Source organism: Meriones unguiculatus, chromosome 10 (assembly GCF_030254825.1).
Source record: "Meriones unguiculatus strain TT.TT164.6M chromosome 10, Bangor_MerUng_6.1, whole genome shotgun sequence".
Taxonomy (NCBI): domain Eukaryota; kingdom Metazoa; phylum Chordata; class Mammalia; order Rodentia; family Muridae; genus Meriones; species Meriones unguiculatus.
Genome location: NC_083358.1, coordinates 83,776,539 through 83,790,196, shown reverse-complemented (window position 1 = coordinate 83,790,196; position 13,658 = coordinate 83,776,539).

Here is a 13,658-nt window from a genome sequence, read left to right as displayed (position 1 = left end):
CATTGTCTTATGGCTGCTTCTTCTTGTCAAGGCTGGTGCCATTTCAAATTAGCCTTGAGGTCATTTGAGACCCCCAGGGATCAAGTGCTAACAGTAACCAAAGGCTCAACCCCTTCCAAAAATTTCCCTTCCTGAATGAAAATGTTGTCAAAACCTGAGCAAGATTCATTGTTAACTTCATTGTGTTCACTCACTCATTCAGTCTCGAAATAACAGTCACCAGGCACTGTGCCAGGTGCTAAGTCCACAGTGATAAATGAGACAATTCAGTTTCTGCTCCCAGGGTGCAAATACTCTATAGATTGCCAAGGAGATCCAGTATGCCACTGCCCACAATCTCCCGTACATCCTCTCCACCCCTCCGCTAGCACCAAGACTGCTGACCAGCCATGCTCCCATTGCTGTGGCAAGCCAACACGGTTTCCAGAGGCAGGACTGCCTCAGGAAGCTGAGCCTTTCCCTGGCATTGGCAAGCGTATTCCTGTTGGGGGGATGGGGACTTCCTTATTCACTGTGTGTTCCACAGGGGATGGAGCCATTCATGCTGTGAGCCCTGTCTCATTTAAGCTGGGGGGTGGGGGGAGGTGCCTGTATTTGATATCCTGGCCCGGAAACTGAGATCTTTTCTAGGCCTCTAGATAGCCAATGTGTCCAGGCTGTCTGGGTAGGATGGAAGCATTTTTTTTTTAAAGCCCCAATAGCTCTGCGAGGGAGGTCCGTAGCTTCTTTCAAGGCATCTGGATGTTCTGGAAACATCTTTCTCTAGGAAGTGGTGACCATAGAAAGTGCAACATGGCTGACCCATAACTCAGAATAACTCAGCCATTCCTCAGACATTTATATTTTAGGTGCTTACTATTAAGAGCAGATAACAAATGAGAATACGAAGAATGCCAAGGTTCTTCATCCTCTTCTTTCATCCCCTCAGGGGATGGGAGGATCCAGGATGGGAGTCTTCAGGTGCCTGTTCCCCTCCTTCATTTCCCATCTTCTGTTAGCACTTGTTTGGTATTACAAAGTACCTGGCTTGGTACTAAATGCATTACATCATTTAACCCTCACAGTAAGGCTGGAGAGGATTGGTTATCCCTGATGGTACCAATGATGCAGGCTTTGGTTATCCCTGTGGGTACCAACGTGGTAACTGAGGCTTTATAAAGACTACAATGAGATGGACCCCCGTTTAAACCATGTGTGACTTCAGAATAGCAGATGTAGCCCTCAAGATCCATGCCCTGACTAACAGACCATCACAGAGACCACAAAGAGAGGGTGACTGGCTAATTTATCACCTACCAGGGCAATAAATATAAACTAATATCGGATCTGTAGCCTGGGCGTATGTCTGACCTGCATGAAGAACTGAGCAGAGCCCTTGGCTTGATGGAATTTGGAGGCATTTAGAAGGAGCAGTCACGAGTGGAGAGGAGGAAGCGTGAGGTGGGGGAGGGGACCAGGAGCTCAGAGGAGATTTCTTGGGGAGCCTAACCCACATACCTCTGCCTCCCAAAGACCCTGTCCAAGATCATCATCTGCCCATGCGGGTTGAGAGGGCTTGCAAAGCATATTAGTGCCAGTTTTTCTTGCCTCTGAGCTTACATATCCCAGAATCCCTTCTAGTCTTCATGTCCCCACTTCCAGAGGAGGACAAGATGTTTGATAAAGGCCTCAGGCCTCATAAAAGTAGGGGTTCCCAGGCAGGTGGGATGGTGATGGTACATACCTTCAATCCCAGCGCTTGGCGGGGGTGGGCAGAGGCAGATGGATCTCTGTGAGTTCGAGGTCAGCCTGGTTTACAGAATGATATCTACGACAACTAGGGCTACACAGTAAAACATTGTCTAAAAAACAAAAAAACAAAAAAACAAAAAACAAACAAACCAAAAAAAAAAAAAAGCAGGTCCACTTCCTAAACTCTAGAGTTGCAGGCCTGGTATCACTATGGCCTCAGTGCTGGGCCCAGCGTCAGGGGAAGAGAACTTGGGGCGTGGTGAGGCTGGGCACCAGCTCCTGATGTGCCAGGCTCTGGGTGGCATTGGGCCAGGCCTGAGTCCCGGCTGGATTCTCAGCCCAGGAGGGAGGATCAGCACTGTCGCTCTCCAGCTCTGACTACCTCTCTTTTAAATTGAAAACATAGAGGGATGGGAGGAAACCTCGCTGGCTGTTTTAAAACAAGCACAACTCTGCCCTGGCCAGGAACCTTTCCTCCCCTGCATAGGCCGAATGGTAGAGAGGGGAGCAGGAGGGTAGGGAAGGAAATACCAGTTTAGTTTTTAAAAATTCCATGGGGGGAGGGGGCTTCTGAGCTTGGACTGGGCTTAATTAAAGTTACAGACATGGTTAAAGCGGGGAGGGGGACTCCGGAGACATGTCTTTTATTATAATGTGGAATTTCTCCCCAGGGCATGCCTACATATACTTGAGTAGCACGGGCAATGTCCTTCTGGGCTGATGGTACCGGTTCTGGGGGAGGGGAAGAGGCTGCTGGGAGGACCCACCTGCCTCTGCTAGGTGGACAAAGAATGACAGGTGGTGTTTGTGCAGAGGAGCCGGTGAGTGCGGCCCCTCCAGATCCCAGGCAGAGGAAAAACATCAGCTTCCCTAGTGCTTCTTAAAGACAGCCACCACCACCACTCTGCTGAGATGGGGGAGGGGCTGCGAGGCTGCTGTGAGATCTCATTGTATGTCTTCCATCTTCTGTCCGTAACCTGCAGTCACCCACTGTGCTTCTGTGGCCTTTGTCATGACTCTATGACACAATAATAAATGGTCTGTGGGCCAGGCTCTGCCTTCTGTGTTGGGCATGTTAAGTATATTTCATTATCACAACAGTTCTGGGAGACAAGACCCAGGATCACTCCTTTTTGACAGATGTGTCACGGAGAGGTTAACAGAGCTTCACAGCGACACGAACCCCAGTACTTGGCCCCAGAGTGTTCTGTTATCGGTTCTCGTTACACACTATTGGACAAAACAACACCCCTATTTTATAGATGAGAAAACTGAGACTCGGAAAGTAAGCAAGCCTGAGAGTGGTTGAATCACAGATCTTCACATTCCCAGATCAGCATGGGTGGCACTTAGCGTCCCACAAAACTCACAGGCAGGCAGGCCAGGAGAAGGCAGCAACCTCTTCGGTAGGGGAGCCAACATTTCAAGCCATTGTCTCAGAAGGAGTCAGTGCAAACCCTCTGGACTGGTTGTCTCATTTCCTTGGTGAAGACACCGAGAGCAACCCCTCCAGTTTCTTCGCCTGCACCTGTCACACTGCTATCCGGCCAAACCTGTTCCCCCACCATCCCTACAGGATGGTCTGGAATGGAAGGTGAGGGAGAAGCTGGCACACATGCCTTTGTGGGGTGCAGTGTCTTAAATCTTCAGGCTGTTGACGGCCTGAACCTCTGGGTCAACTCCAGCTTCCCAGAGAAGCATCCTAGGCCCGACTTGACTAAGACTTCTGCGTTCCAGAGACAATCTGCTGGGAACTGCCGGGGGATCCTGCCTTGGGGGGGCGGCTGGAGTCTCAGTGGAGGACAGGTGTGCCTGTGAGTGTTGGGAGATAGTGCCACGGATCTGGAGCAGGCAGGAGATCAGGCCATGTGCATGTCCTGAGGGCAATTGCCAGCAATTCTAATTGCCAGCCAGCCTTCCCGGGGCAGTCTCCTTAAACAGCAGGTGGGAATTGCCCAATATTGGTGTTTCGCAATCTTGTCGGAAAAGGCATAGGAAAGCTCTGGAACCCAGGCACCTTAAGGGAAACCTACTGTTCTGTCTTCTCACATTGTTTGTATGTGTGCTTCCTCTAACCTAGCCTCCCTATTTAGGTGTTGAGTAAAGTCTTTTTTTTTTTTTTTTTAAGTTACCATGCACCTACAAACAGTTTGGCTTCCCTTTGGCGTGTGATCTTTCTACCACCCACTTTCAGATATGTTAGACCTTGGTTGCCAGCAAACTTCCCGGTCTTGTGGGTTTTGTTTCAAGCAGCACAAATAATGTCAAACACTTGTGTCTAATTCCCTAATTCACATTCTCCTCTCCCTCTTCTCCTCAACTCCACATTTCCGCCCTCCCGCTATGCGCAATGCCGGGATGGGAGCAGCACCAATCGGGTGCCTCATTTAGAGTCAGGAGAACTCTGACCATAAAGCAAGCCTGTGTCTGTATGCCAATGGTCAGCGATAGGTTGACCAGCTCCCTCTTTGGGTTGCTGGATGAGGAGGAACCATGGCGGTGTATCTGCTTCCCTTTTTAAACAGCAGACCTCGTTGAAGGAAAACAAACCGTTGGCCAACTGGGTTTCTGTTGACATGGCTTCGGGGCATGGTATTTCAGAGTCATTTGCTCTCTAGTTCATTCATTAATTCAATATCCACCTTCAGGCAAGGTCTACCATGCGCCAGAAGGCAAAGCAATGGGTAGGGGTAGGAAAAGTGCTGGCCCTGGAGGCAGGGGGCTGGATTTTGCTTCCTGTTTTGACACTGTCCAAGTCACCTGCCCTCTGCAGGTCTCTACACTCATCCACAGAATGGGAGATTAGGAGATGGTTACTGTTAGAGACACCAGCATTACACAGAATTTATCAGTCCGAATCCTGAGCCAGGCTATGGTGGCACACCCCTTTAATCCCAGCACTCAGGAGTCGGAGGCAGGTAGGTTCGAGGCCAGCCTGCTCTACAGAGTGAGTCTCAGGACAGCCAAGGCCACACAGAGAAACCCTGTCTCAAGAGTCAAGAAGACATAAAACCAATCTAAGAAATAAAACAACAACAGTAGCAACAACAAAAACAACCTCCCACCCCCAGCACCTGCATCTGCCACGCCCTGACGCCGGAGATCCTTCATGGGAGTCCTGTGTCGATGCTATTTTCAAGAATAGACACAGGTAGCATGCAGATGGACACAGAATCTGCTTGATATGATGAACCAGGCAGGAGGTGGTGTAGGAGTGAAGAAGGAAGTCAGTTCTTCAGGTAAGTAGTCAGGCTGCTCTTAACAATGGGGCGTATCCTGGAAATAGCCATGGTAGGTAATTTCATCACCATTTGCACATTGTAAAGCGTGCTCACACACAAACCTACCCAGCAGCACCTCCTACACACCCAGGCCACATGGCTCTATGGGCTCTGTGTATATTTACAGATAGCGTAGTCTGCTGCTCCTAGAGCCATAATAAACACAAGATTAAAGCAGGACAAGACAAAATGGTGCAACCAAGAGACAATGAACACAAGATGCGGGAGGGCTGTTGCTGATTTAACAATAAACTTCTTACAGTGAGACACGGTGGTCTCAAAGTTGCTAACTTGGCTGGGCTGGCCTTGAACTCCTGCCTCCCAAGTGCTGTCATTACAGACATGTGCCATCACACTCCGATTAAAACTTCTAATTTCTCTTAGTTTTTGTTTGTTTGTTTTTTATGAATAGACACTTTCTCTCAATGATGGAAACACAGTAAATCCATAAGCCTATAACAGTCACGCTGTCATTACTGAGTATCATTGCCATACATAATTGTATACACTGTAATTTTGTGGGATGTGACATCACCAAAGACACTACAATGTTAAGTCAATAGCGGGATTTTTTTCAGCTCCATCAGGACTTATGGGGCCACCTTGGGATATGTGATCCGTTGTTGCCTAAACTGTTCATGGGATATGATTGTGCAACAGCCCAGTTTTGATACTTAGACAGTACACAGAAGAAGGCCTGTCTTCTCTGACTGTATATCTCTTTGAATCTCTTAGCACCCTGGGTCTTTCTCTTTCTCTTCTCCTTTTTCCAGATTCGCTTTGTAGTGGAACTCGTGTGGCCTTTATCTTTGTTTTTGGTGTTGATCTGGCTGAGGAATGCCAACCCACTCTACAGTCAACATGAATGTGAGTATGACCCCGAGAGACCTGGCCATCCTTCCCTTTAGGATGCCCCTCTTAGGATGGAGCTATCACATGTGTTGCCATTTCAGAGGCTGCAGAGTATAAACCAGGTTCACCAGCGCCGCACAAAGTCTAGTGTCTTGAAATGTGTGCAGCCCAAGTAAATATTTGCTTGTAGTGAGGTACTGGAAAGGTGTACTATTTGTTTAATCATTTCTTTCATTTGGCAGTTCTGGGAATCAAGTGCAGCCTTGTGTGTATAATTTTTTGATTTGTTGTTGTTGTTTGTCAAAATTTACCTACGTTAAAATTTTAGTTCTCTTTTTCATGGTGACTGATTTAGGGGATTTGTTTTACATGGTACCAGTGGTGGCAGGTGGAGTGAAAAGAAACAGCACAGACTCACACTTAGTAAATTTTATACTCTGGAGCTTCAAGACATCAGCAAGCCTCAGGCAAGCCTGTTTTGTACAGTAGGCCTTTTGGAAGGTTTCCTGTGGGTTCTGGCTAGGGTGTTGTCTTCTCCTTCTAGGCACCTGACATGGAAGCCTCAAGAGTTACAGAGCTGCTGAGTTCCCTGCTCTTGAGTTTCCAACTTCTGTTTGTCTGCCAACCTTCTGTCCAGAAAACCCTTGCTTCTTTCTGTGCACAGCCTCCACGCCTGCTGTAGGGAGAACTCACAGACCTTTTTTCTGTAATCGCCAGCAGCCTTTGAAACTCCCCTAACCCTTCCTTCTCGGCCTTCCTCCAGAAACCTTCCTAGCCTCTGTTCCGCTCCACACGACCATCTAGGACAGTGGTTCTCAGCCTTCCTAACGCTGTGACCCTTTAATATGCTTCCTCACGTGGTGGTGGCCCCTAAACATTTATTTGCATTGCTACTTTATAACAATAATTTCGCTACTGTTACGAATTGTAATGTGGTTCTCCGATGGTGTCAGGCCACCCTTACCTACCACGGAGCCCCAGTACATAACACAGGGCCTAAACTATATTAGATGCTCCTGCTTCATAAACAAAGGGAGAGGAGAAGCGTCTGACAGTCTGCGCTCTTGGCCCACTTGGCCTCTGTGACTAATTCCCTCTTGTCTTCATTTCCTGTCTTAAGGCCATTTTCCCAACAAGGCGATGCCTTCAGCGGGAATGTTGCCATGGCTCCAGGGGATTTTCTGCAATATGAACAACCCTTGTTTTCAGAACCCCACCCCAGGAGAAGCTCCTGGAATTGTGTCGAACTATAACAACTCCATGTAAGTGGCGATTCCCACCTGCGGGGAGGAACTTGCGCCCTGTTCCACTCTCCTCCCATGGGAGGGTGTGGACCTACCTGCCCAATGAGGAGCTCTAAAAGAGTGTGGGGCACTTCCGGCCTGGAATAATGGATCTATTAATGGCAGGCCATCTGGTTGGAAACCTTCAAACTTAAGCCACACGGACATCATCATGGTGACTTAGAATCTCCTAGCAGCCCTGGCTGTGATGGGTCCAGTACTCTGTGGTCATCCATATGCTGAGTTGGAAGTACTATGTGAGAAAAACTGACTTTCTTCACCTTCTGCCCCAGGCTACCGGTAGCCACCTCTGTCCCCTCCAAAGGTGTCTTTAGACATCTAAGTCCTGATGGGGGCACAAGGGAAGGAACATTGCAAAAACAACAACAACAACAACAACAAAGCAGAAAGTCAGGTTTACAAGGTGAAGTTTACTTTCTTGGAAGAAAATGATGAGTTCCAAATCCTCTGCCGAAACCTTCGTTTAGTTACTTGAGAGACAGAATCTTGGGGTACGGCTCACACGGAGTGTTTTTTTTTTTCAACCCACAAAGTTGAACATCCTGTTGCCCATCTTCATTCTCCCTGTCCAGTCAACCATGATGGCTATGCCCAGGGCAGACCTTGGGGTTGGAGCGTGGTGCCAGGTCCCATCCCTGAGGGTGGGTGGTAGAGAGGAAGTCAGAGAACTGAGTGAACGCTGGGAAGGCTCCCCAGTGTTACCTAGCAACACCCTCAGAACAACAGACTCAGAGAAAATGGGGTTTAAGGTGATCTTACCTGGCTCTAACTCGAAAACTGAACAAATCATGCATCATCTTTGTCAGTGTTAGAATTATAAATCTTCATCAAATGGAGGCCATGTCAAGCAACAAGTCAAGCAACAATTTAAAAACAGTATGAGACTGTTACTGTATCATTATAAAAATTATAGCTATTTATTTATCTATATGTATAAACCTTTCTCCATTTTACAGCTTAGCAAGAGTGTATCGAGACTTTCAGGAGCTCTTCATGGACACACCAGAGATCCAGCACCTTGGCCAGGTTTGGACAGAGCTCCGCACCTTGTCCCAGCTCATGGACGCCCTGCGGACTCACCCCGAGAGATTTGCAGGTAAACAGGGTGTCAGTGTTCCTGTCCTGTACTTGCCTCTAGAGTCAGCCTGACATACCAGACACTAAAGATCTTTCTAACAAGGAGGGAAGGATTCCCAGGAGAAGAGATCAGAGGAGCATGCCTGTAATCCCAGCACTCCTATGGTGAGATGGGAAGTAGAAATAGGAGAATCCTCAGAAGCTGTGGTCTAGCTACTCTGTCTTACACAGCAGTGAAGAAAACAAAGTTGTCTTTTGACCCCTACATTCATGCTGTGCGCACACACACACACACACACACACACACACAGACTCACATGCATACATACACAAAGACTTTTTAAATGCACATTTCCTGCAATAATTAGCATCCAGAATGAAGTGGGTGGGTCTCTTCAGAACAGGATATGTCATGGAGGGCTCCTAAGGAGGCACCACCAAGGATCAAGGAGGCCCTGGCCACTAAAGGCAGAGATTGTACTGTATACATTTTGTCTGTGCTGCATTGAGCTTGCATGGGAAGCCAGAAACCATGGTTAGCTGGGGGAAATTGAAAGAGGTGGAACAGAATTCTTGGTGGCTTCTAGGATCCTGTTTAACTTATGGAAAAAGAGCAAGATAGAAGGACTGGCTGCTGTAGTCAGAATGTTTGAATTTAGACTATCAAAGGGAGTCAGCCACGATGAGTACCACAGGGGTGGATACAGTGAAATGGAGAGAAAGAGACAGTGCCCGGTGAGGGAATGGTGAAGGAAATGAGGAACCAGGCTTCGAGCTGCCACAGACACTGGTTGTGCAGAAAGACAGCAAGAGCAGACACCCCAGGGCTAGAGAGACACTTCAATGGCTAAGAGCAATGGCTGCTCCTCTAGAGGACCCTGGTTCAGTTCCCAGCACCACAGCCCACAACTCCCTGTAACTCCAGTTCCAGGGCATCTGATGCCCTCACAGACAAACATGAGGCAAAATACCAAAGTAAATTTAAAAAATAAGTAAATAAATAAGGCTGGGTGGTGGTGACCCATGCCTTTAATCCCAGCTCTCAGGAGGTAGATAGAGGCAGCCGCATAGGCAGGAAAGTTACTTAAAATGAGGAACAGCCAAGGGGGGAGGTGGAAATGTCTCTCAGCCTCAGAGGGGAAACAAGAGGCAAACGATAACCAATAGCGACAAGACTTGCATGAGGGTTGCGCGGCTGGCTCATCGTCAGTGGGCTTCTCCTTCGACACCTGTGAGGACAAGCTGTGGCCCTTGGAGCCCATTGCCGGAGCTTCTGTAATTCAGAGGCTGTGAGGAAAAAGCCTCGGGAATTTAGGGGTTGCTGCAGGCTTGTGGGTAGAGGATATCTTTCAAGAAATGCCTGCTAGTGGGTGAACACACTTCCAAAGAACGGAGTCCAGGGGCAGCAGCTGACGCTGTAGACATATACATCTTCCTAAGACAAAGGCGGGTGACTATAAAGATCACCCTAAGAGGATGACAGTGATAAGAAAATGACTGCCAAGGGAAGCCAAGGGGCAAGAGTGGCCAGATAGAGCAGTTTTTTATCCGAGTTACAAACAGTTAAGAGGGTGGTTGACCAGCCAGCCCTCCTCACCTGAGCATGTGGTACTCTCCTTTACACTCAGCACATACTAGGCACCTACTGTGAGTTGTATCCTGGCCTAGGCTCTAGGGAATAGAAAGATGGATGCGCACACCCAGAGAACAGAAGTAGGAAGTGATGCCCATCACCATATGGGGAAGTGAGGGGGCTTTGAGAACATGGGGAGTCAGGAGGGGAGAAGACTGGCAAGAGAATCTGGGCCCCTTCCATCTGGCCACTTTTTGCCTTTGTGGCCTGGACCAGCAACAGCACACAGGAGTGCATTCAGATCGCTGGGTTAGGATTGCTTAGTTACATTCAAGCCGCTTCCAAAACAGTAGAGCACATATTGCTGGTCATCATTTCTACATCCCAGATTACAAACGCTATAGTCTTTGCTCTTCTGGAGAAGTACTTACTTCAGTTAGCTTGAGTTTTAAGGGCTCTAGAAGGCAGAAACACAACTGGCACTTTGTTTATTTATTTAAGTATTTATATGTTGATCTGTCTGTGAGACAGGTTCTTACTTAGCTTAGCCAACCCAGAACTCACGTAGCTCGGGCTTGTCTGGAACTTGTGGCAATCTCCCTGCCCCAGTCTCTGAAGTGCTGGGATTACAAGCATGAGCCACTGTGCCTGGTTCACTATTTCCCTTTTAATAGTGAGAAATCAATAGGGAAACCTGCCAACCATGAAGATGTTTTGACCAAGGCTAAGTACATGAGCTTGGCAACTACTGTCCTGTTCTCAAGGTGACTTTCCTCCCACCGTTCAGAAGGGCCTGCCACGAAGCAGGCTTTGCACTGAAGCGTCTGACTATGAAATTGAGTCTGGGTGCAGGAAGTGGAAGGGAATTCATTCCAAGCAGAAGTTCTCTGTGGTTGCTGCAATGTGTCTATGAGAACCCAAATCACTACTTTCTGAGCCAAAAAAAAATAGGACTTGAGGGTGAATGAGCTTGCAAGGGTGGTTCTTTCTTCTGCAAGCTGCCCAGAAGGTAGTAGAGACAGAAACTGACAGGGGTCCAGGGACCATACCCAAGTAAATGACATGGTCTCTGGAGGAATTTCCGGCCAGGCACTGAACTCTGGTGGAGATGGCAGAAGGAGGTTGTTGGTCATGGTGAATTCTGAAGTCACCATGAGGAGCTCAGTCATGCAGAGTGGGCTGGACTGCTGCTTCTGCCTGTGGGGTTCCCAGTTACCTGGGAAAGTATGCCTGGGCTGACCCAGACAGCGCTTTCCGCTCACAGTAAACCTGTATGGCTGCATTCTCTGCAGGGGAGGATTAATGGGGGCGCACCAGCTGCAGACATAGCCCCCCTGTCCCCAGCCAGCTCTGTGGTCTCCATCATCGCTATAGCCCTCTTCAGGCAGCCTCACCCTCAACTACCCTTCGCCCCCCACTCCCAGCCTCTAATCTTCCCAGGGAGGAGAACAAGCAGAACCACATTTTCAATGAAATGTAGTTTTCTTTTCCCAGCCACCCCTCACCCCCACCCCCGTGTACACTTCTCCCTCAGGAATCTACTGAAGGGCTTGTCTGGTATCACCCTGTCGCTCAGACCCTGGGCCCCACACTCTGAAGGCAGAGTGGCCCCCACACCCTCCTCAGGTATATGCTTTACCGCGTGTCCTTGTCCTTCCTCTCCCACCCCACCCCTGAGTCAGCCAGGCCCCAGTTCTATGATATTCAGGCAAAATGACTCTCTGTCTTGCCCCTTCTCTCGAAGCGTTTGTATGCGATGGCAGCTGAGTACGTTAAAGAATAACTAAAAAATAAACAGCCAAATGGGATTTCACTCTGGGGATAAGAGCACAGGTATTTATTGAGTGCCTAGACTCATTCAACAGACATTTATTGAAGACTTGATACCAGGTTAGGCCCTGATGTTGGGTGAGAAAGACAGACAGAGGGAAAGAGAGAGAGAATGACCTTGAGGTCTTACCTCTGTGTACCCAACATGGCCAGGCGGGACAAGAGATTCAAAAAAGCCAAAAAGACACATGTGCATGCTTATGTATGCATGTTTGTATATGTGCACATAATCTACAATGTGCAATGAGAGCCTTCAAGTCTGTATCTGAAGGAGTAACTGTGAGAGAACAGTCGAGCCAGCACCCCAGAGGTAGGAGAACGGAGGAAGCTGCTTGGAAAATGACAGGACATGTATATTACCCAAAGGTAAGGAAGACAGAGTTGAAATGCAGTGCCTTCTCCCAGGCCCCGATACTCCAGGGGGACCCTGCTTTCAGGTTCCCCCAAAGCCTTTAGACGTTTCCTGTGCAAAGGAGAGTGACACTGGGTTACCCACTGGCCCAGCTCTCAAAGACACCCAGCCTGACAAGAGGCTGCTGTCTGAGAACACCAGGGCCAGTTGCTCCTTCCTAGACTTTGGCGGATGTATGGGCTTGAACCGTGGCCTGCAACAGGAAATTATCATTGGCACTTAGACTAAGTCAGGTCACCACATAGACACATCACGACCCTGAAGCAGCAATGGAGGTTGTCAGGCACTTGCCTGGAGAGGGAAAAGTTGGGGTGGGAGGTGTTGCTTACTGTGGAGCTGGATTCAGAAGGAGCAGGGGTGCTGGAAGAGCATGACCCTTGGAGAAACGCTTGGAGCTTAGTAGGGCATCAGGCACCTGGAGCGCTTGGCTGTCATGACGTTACCGATCCAGGGCTTTGACATCATGTGGAGATAGCTTCTGGAAACTGGGCCTGTGGACTCTTCCCTACTCAACATCTCATAAACTGTAGCAACAGCCAGCTTGAGGCTGACGCTGGCTCAGGAAGCAACAGAAGAGAGAGGTGCCGGGATGACTCCAGGAGGACGGGGATGAGATCAGCGCAGTCAGAGTGAACATTTATTGAGTCCTAACTATTTTCTGGCCTGCCGGTTAGGTGATTCAGGTTTCTTTATCCCTTGTTACCCCTACACATCTAGTCTATGTGCTAACTGACTGTGATCATGAGGAGAGAGGCTCCAGGGACACCTTTATGCCTCCTTGAGAAAGAATTCCTGCTTCTAAAAGGTTGACCAGGACAAGCCTGGGCAACAGGCCTGAAACTCCCCCTAACACGAAGCTATTCTTGCCCTTAATTGCCCCGTTTATGCCAGTGCTCAGGATTTCAACCCTGAGATGAGCTGACAGAAACCACGAAAGGAAGAAGGGTTTTCCACCCAGCAAAACTGCTGTGAGAAGAGCTCACACATCTCCAATTTAAAAACAGGGCTTTTCTTTTCCTTAAAAAAAAAATTCTTTTTTGCTGGTGTATATTTGTTGCACAAAGTGATGGCTTTCATGAGGACATTTTTTTCTTTAATTACATTGTGAAATTTAACCATATTCATTCCCCATTACCCTTCTCTGTCCCTCTCCCCACTTTCCTTCCCAAATACTTCCCCTTCTGTTTTTATGTACTGTGTGTGTGTTTGCGACACGACAGAAAAGATGTAATATTTTGTCTTCAGGGTCTGACTGACTTTGTTTAATATAATGACAGCTAGTTCTGTGTTTTCCTGCAAACGACAACAGTGTCTTTATGACTGAATAAGACTCCAGAGATAGAGAACAGACATACAGACAGAGACAGAGACACAGAGAGACACAGAGAGAGGCAGAGAGACAGAGAATATGAACCAATCACATTTCTTTTATCTATTGGTCTTGTTGCTGTTTTGGTTTGCGTTTTTCTGTTTGTCATTTGTTTGTTTTCATGGCAGAGTTTCTCTGTGTATCCCTGGCTGACATGGACCAGGCTGGCCTCAAATTCAGAGATTCACCTGCCTCTGCCTCCGGAGCGCTGGAACTGGAGTGTGTAGTG